Below are 6,937 nucleotides of genomic sequence, written 5' to 3'. Positions count from 1 at the left end.
AGCAGAGCTCCACACCCTTAATCTATGGTGTGTAGAAACTCCACCGTTGAAAATACATAAGTGATGAAGGTTTAGGCATGGCCGAATGGCCAGCCCCCAAAACGTGATCACAGGATCAAAAATACAATCCAGGATCAAGGATGTCTAATACAATAATAAAACGTCCTATTTATTCTAGACTAGCTACTAGGGTTTATAGAAGTAAGTAATTGATGCAGAAATCCACTTCCGGGGCCCACTTGGTGTGTGCTTGGGCTGAGTTCGAGCTTTACACGTGCAGAGGCTTCTTTTGGAGTTGAACGCCAAGTTGTAACGTGTTTTTGGCGTTCAACTCTGGTTCGTGACGTGTTTCTGGCGTTTGACTCCAGAATACAGCATGGAACTGGTGTTAAGCGCAAGTTTATGTCATCTAATCACGAATAAAGTATAGACTATTATATATTTATGGAAAGCTATGAATGTCTATTTTCCAACGCCGTTGAGAGCGCCCAATTTGAAGTTCTGTAGCTCCAGAAAATCCATTTCGAGTGAAGGAAGGTCAGAATCCAACAGCATCAGCAGTCCTTTGTTAGCCTTCTATCAGAGTTTTGCTCAGGTCCCTCAATTTCAGCCAGAAATTACCTGAAATCACAGAAAAATACACAAACTCATAGTAAAGTCCAGAAATGTGAATTTAGTATAAAAACTAATGAAAACATCCCTAAAAATAGCTAGATTATTCTAAAAACTATCTAAAAATAATGCCAAAAAGCGTATAAATTATCCGCTCATCACAACACCAAACTTAAATTGTTGCTTGTCCCCAAGCAACTGAAAATCAATTAGGATAAAAAGAAGAAAATATACTATAAATTCCAGAATATCAATGAATATTAGTCCTAATTAGATGAGCGGGACTTGTAGCTTTTTTCCTTTGAACAGTTTTGGCATCTTACTTTTTCCTTTGAAGTTTAGAATGATTGGCATCTATAGGAACTTAGAATTTCAGATAGTGTTATTGATTCTCCTAGTTAAGTATGTTGATTCTTGATCACAGCTACTTTTATGAGTCTTGGCCGTGGCCCTAAGCACTTTGTTTTCCAGTATTACCACCAGATACATAAATGCCACAGACACATAGTTGGGTGAATCTTTTCAGATTGTGACTCAGCTTTACTAAAGTCCCCAGTTAGAGGTGTCCAGAGTTCTTAAGCACACTCTTTTTGCTTTGGATCACGACTTTAACCACTCAGTCTCAAGCTTTTCACTTGGACCTGCATGCCACAAGCACATGGTTAGGGACAGCTTGATTTAGCCGCTTAGGCCTGGATTTTATTTCCTTGGGCCCTCCTATCCATTGATACTCAAAGCCTTGGATCCCTTTTACCCTTGCCTTTTGGTTTTAAGGGCTTGGATCCTTTTTACCCTTGCCTTTTGGTTTTAAGGGCTATTGGCTTTTTCTGCTTGCTTTTTCTTTTTCTTTCTAATTTTCTTTTTCGCCATTTTTTTGGCAAGCTTTTGCTTTTTAACTACTTTTTCTTGCTTCAAGAATCAATTTTCATGATTTTTCAAATTGTCAATAACATTCTCTTTGTTCATCATTCTTTCAAGAGCCAACGATTTTAACATTCATAAACAACAAGATCAAAATTATGCACTATTCAAGCATTCATTCAGAAAATAAAAAGTATTGGCACCACATCAAAATAATTAAACTAATTTCAAGATAAAATTTGAAATTCATGTACTTCTTGTTCTTTTGAATTAAAACATTTTTCATGTACTTCTTGTTCTTTTGAATTAGAAACATTTTTCATTTAAGAGAGGTGAAGGATTTATGGAATTATTCATAGCCTTAAGACATAGTTACTCAATACTAATGATCATGAGGTAGAGACACAAAACATAAACACACATATAGCATAAAAACCGAAAAACAGAAAAAATAAGAACAAAGAATGAGTCCACCTTAGTGATGGTGGCGCTTTCTTCTTGAAGAACCAATGATGTCCTTGAGTTCTTCTATGTCTCTTCCTTGCCTTTGTTGCTCCTCCCTCATTGCTCTTTGATCTTCTCTAATTTCTTGGAGAATGATGGAGTACTCTTGATGTTCCACCCTTAATTGATCCATATTGTAACTCAAATCTTCTAGAGAAGTGTTGAGTTATTCCCAATAATTGTTGGGAGGAAAGTTCATCCCTTGAGGCATCTCCGGGATTTCTTGGTGATGAGCTTCTTCATGCGTCCCTTGGGATCCATGAGTGGGTTCTCTTGTTTGCTCCATCCTTTTCTTAGTGATGGGCTTATCCTCCTCAATGGGGATTCTCCTTCTATGATAACTCCGGCTGAGTAACATAGATGGCAAATAAGATGAGGAAAAGCTAGCCTTGCCAAGGTAGAGGGCATTTCGGCTATTTTGTAGAATTCAAGGGAGATAACTTCATGAACTTCTACTTCCTCTCCAATCATGATGCTATGAATCATAATGGCCCGATCCACAGTAACTTCAGATCGGTTGCTAGTGGGGATGATGGAGCGTTGGATGAACTCCAACCATCCTCTAGCCACAAGCTTGAGGTCCAGTCTTCTTAATTGAACCGGCTTGCCTTTAGAGTCTCTTTTCCATTGAGCTCCTTCCACACATATGTCCATAAGGACTTGGTCTAACCTTTGATTAAAGTTGACCCTTCTAGTGTAGGGGCGTGTATTTTCTTGCATTGTAGGCAAGTTGAACGCCAACCTCACATTTTCCAGACTAAAATCTAAGTATTTCCCCCGAACCATTTTAAGATAATTCTTTGGATTCGGGTTCATACTTTGGTCATGGTTCCTAGTGATCCATGCATTGGCATAGAACTCTTGAACCATTAAGATTCTGACTTGTTGAATGGGGTTGGTTAGAACTTCCCAATCTCTTCTTTGGATCTCATGTCGGATCTCCGGATACTCATTTTTCTTGAGTTTGAAAGGGACCTCGGGGATCACCTTCTTCTTGGCCACAACATCATAGAAGTGGTCTTGATGAGCTTTAGAGATGAATCTCTCCATCTTCCATGACTCAGAGGTGGAAGCTTTTGTCTTCCCTTCCCTTTTCTAGAGGTTTCTCCGGTCTTAGGTGCCATAGGTGGTTTTAGAAAAACAAAAGCTATGCTTTTACCACACCAAACATAGAATATTGCTCGCCCTCGAGCAAGAGAAGAAAGAAAAGAAGAAGAGGAAGAGAAAATATGGAGGAGAGAGGGGGGAGGTGTATTCGGCCAAGGTGTAGAAGAGGGGGTTGTGTTGTGTGAAAATGAAGTAGAATGGAGGGGTTTATATAGGGAAGGGAGAGAGGGTAGGTTCGGCTATTTAGGGTGGGTTTGGGTGGGAAAGAAATTTTGAATTTTGAAGGTAGGTGGGGTTTATGGGAAAGAATGGATGGATGTGAGTGGTGAAGGAGGGTAATTGGAAAGAGAGATTGAAGTGATTGGTGAAAGGTTTTTGGGGAAGAGTGTTTATGGGGAAGAGAGGATGAATGTGAAGAAGATGAGAGAAAGTGAGTTGAGGTAGGTGGGGATCCTATGGGGTCCACAGATCCTGGGATGATTCTGTGGGGTCCACAGATCTTGAGGTGTCAAGGATTTACATCTCTGCACCAATTAGGCATGTAAAATGCCTTTGCATACAATTCTGGCATTTAAACGCCGAAGTGATGCTTATTTTGGGCGTTCAACGCCCAATTGCAGCATGTTTCTGGCGTTGAACGCCAGTTCCATGCTTGTTCCTGGCGTTCAGCGCCAGCTCTCCTCAGGGTATATTCCTGGCGTTCAAACGCCAGGATGCTGCTTGTTTCTGGCGTTCAACGCCAGCCAGATGCTCCTTACTGGCGTTTGAACGCCAGTAAGTCCTTTCTCCAGGGTGTGATTTTTCTTCTGCTATTTTTTATTCTATTTTAATTTTAGTATTTTTTTTGTGACTCCACATGATCATGAACCTAATAAAACATTAAAGAACAATAAAAGAAAAGTAAAATTAGATAAATAAAAATTGGGTTGCCTCTCAATAAGCGCTTCTTTAATGTCAATAGCTTGACAGTGGGCTCTCATGGAGCCACACAGGTGATCAGGTCAATATTGTAGACTCCCAAAACCCAAACTTAGAGTTTGAATGTGGGGATTCAACACCAAACTTAGAGTTTGGTTGTGGCCTCCCAACACCAAACTTAGGCTTGATTGTGGGGGCTTTGTTTGACTCTGTACTGAGAGAAGCTTTTCATGCTTCCTCTCCATGTATACAAAAGAACACCCTTGAGTCTTAAACACAAGGTAGTCCCCATTCAATTGAAGGACTAATTCTCCTCTGTTAACATCTATCACAACTCCTGTTGTGGCTAGGAAAGGTCTTCCATGGATGATGCATTCATCCTCCTCCTTCCTAGTGTCTAAGATTATGAAATCAACAGGGATGTAAAGGCCTTCAACCTTTACTAACACATCCTCTACCAATCCATAAGCTTGTCTTACTGACTTGTCTGACAATTGTAATGAGAATATGGCAGGTTGTACCTCAATGATCCCCAGCTTCTCCATTATAGAGAGTGGCATAAGATTTATACCTGACCCTAGGTCGCACAAAGCTTTCTCAAAGGTCATGGTGCCTATGGTGCAGGGTATTAGGAATTTACCAGGATCTTGTCTCTTTTGAGATTGAGTTTGCTGAACCCATGTATCTAGTTCACTAATGAGCAAGGGAGGTTCACCTTCCCAAGTCTCATTACCAAACAACTTGGCATTTAGCTTTATGATGGCTCCTAGATATTGAGCAACTTGCATTCCAGTTACATCTTCTTCCTCTTCAGAGGAAGAATAGTCTTCAGAGCTCATGAATGGCAGAAGGAGGTTTATTGAGATCTCTATTGTCTCTATATAAGCCTCGGATTCCCTTGGGTCCTCAATAGGGAACTCTTTCTTGCTTGAGAGACGTCCCATGAAGTCTTCCTCATTGGAATTCACGTCCTCTCCTTCCTCTCTAGGTTCGGCCATATTGATTATATCAATGGCCTTGTACTCTCTTTTTGGATTTTCTTCAGTATTGCTTGGGAGAGTACTAGGAGGAGTTTCAGTGACTTTCTTACTCAGCTGGCCCACTTGTGCCTCCAAATTTCTAATGAAGGACCTTGTTTCACTCATGAAGCTTAAAGTGGCCTTAGACAAATCAGAGATTATATTTGCTAAGTTAAAGGTGCTCTGCTCAGAATTCTCTATCTATTGCTGAGAAGATGATGGAAAAGGCTTGCCATTGCTAAACCTGTTTCTTCCACCATTATTAAAGCCTTGTTGAGGCTTTTGTTGATCCTTCCATGAGAAATTTGGATGATTTCTCCATGAAGAATTATAGGTGTTTCCATAAGGTTCACCCATGTAATTTACCTCATTGCAGGGTTTTCAAGATCATAAGCTTCTTCTTCAGAAGATGCCTCTTTAGTACTGTTGGATGCATTTTACCATCCATTCAGACTTTGAGAAATCATGTTGACTTGCTGAGTCAACATTTTGTTCTGAGCCAATATGGTATTCAGAGCATCAATTTTAAGAATTCCCTTTCTCTGAGGCGTCCCATTATTCACGGAATTCCTCTCAGAAGTGTACATGAATTGGTTATTTGCAACCATTTCAATAAGTTCCTGAGCTTCTACATGCGTTTTCTTTAGGTGAATGAATCCACCTGCAGAGTGGTCCAGTGATATCTTAGAGAACTCAGACAGACCATAATAGAATATATCTATCATGGTCCATTCTAAAAACATGTTAGAAGGACACTTTTTGGTCATCTGCTTGTATCTTTCCCAAGCTTCATAGAGGGATTCACCATCTTTTTGCTTGAAGGTCTGAACATCCACTCTAAGCTTGCTCAGCTTTTGAGGAGGAAAGAACTTAACCAAGAAGGCTGTGACCAGCTTATCCCAAGAGTCCATGCTATCCTTAGGTTGCGAGTCCAACCATGTTCTAGCTCTATCTCTTACAGCAAAAGGGAAAAGCATGAGCTTGTAGACTTCAGGATCTACTCCATTAGTCTTAACAGTCTCACAAATCTGCAAGAACTCAGTTGAAAACTGGTAGGAATCTTCTTATGGAAGTCCATGAAACTTGCAGTTTTGTTGCATTAGAGCAACTAGTTGAGGTTTCAGCTCAAAATTGTTTGCTCCAATGGCAGGAATTGAGATGCTTCTTCCATCAAACTTGGAAGTAGGTGTAGTATAATCACCAAGCATCCTTCTTGCATTATTGTTATTGGATTCGGCTGCCATCTCCTTTTCTTGTTCAAAAATTTCAGCAAGGTTGTCTTTGGATTATTGTAATTTAGCTTCTCTTAATTTCCTCTTCAGAGTCCTTTCAGGTTTCGGATCAGCTTCAACAAGAATGCCGTTTTCCTTGTTCCTGCTCATATGAAAGAGAGGAGAACAGAAAAAGAAGAGGAATCCTCTATGTCACAGTATACAGATTCCTTTATGTTAGTAGAAGAAGAAAGGGAATAAGAGTGAAGAAGAATGAATAGTCTGAACACATGGGTGAAGGTAGGAGCAGAGATTGGAGATGAAGAAAAGTATTAGTAAATGAATAAATAAATAGAATAAGATGAAAGAGAGAAGTTTTGGAAAACAATTTTTGAAGAGGAGTTAATGATTTTCGAAAATTAAAGGGGAAATAAAATTAAAATTTAAATTTAAAAAAACTAAAATTTAAAACAATTAATTAATTAAAAAGAATTTTTTTAAAAAAGAGGGAGGTATTTTCGAAAATTGGAGAGAGAAAAGTTGTTAGGTGGTTTTGAAAAAGATAAAAAATAAACAAAAGTTAATTGGTTAGTTTGAAAAAGATTTGAAAATTAAATTTGAAAAGATAAGAAGATAAGAAGATATTTTGAAATCAAATTTTTGAAAAAGATAAAATTTTGAAAAAGATATGCTTGGAAAAGATTT

The 6,937-nt window shown here is 39.0% G+C and overlaps 1 non-coding gene across 1 annotated transcript; it reads left to right on the top strand.

The window, feature by feature from the left end:
* The first annotated feature begins 5,762 nt into the window (after positions 1 to 5,762).
* On the top strand, positions 5,763 to 5,866 carry LOC127742298 (small nucleolar RNA R71). Its single transcript, XR_008003486.1, has one exon. It is a non-coding gene; the product is annotated as a small nucleolar RNA R71 (small nucleolar RNA).
* The last annotated feature ends 1,071 nt before the right edge of the window (positions 5,867 to 6,937 follow it).

This window comes from Arachis duranensis, chromosome 9 (assembly GCF_000817695.3).
Source record: "Arachis duranensis cultivar V14167 chromosome 9, aradu.V14167.gnm2.J7QH, whole genome shotgun sequence".
In the NCBI taxonomy this organism is placed as follows: domain Eukaryota; kingdom Viridiplantae; phylum Streptophyta; class Magnoliopsida; order Fabales; family Fabaceae; genus Arachis; species Arachis duranensis.
The sequence above is the reverse complement of the archived record's forward strand: the minus strand, read 5'-3'. Positions and strand labels throughout refer to the sequence as shown.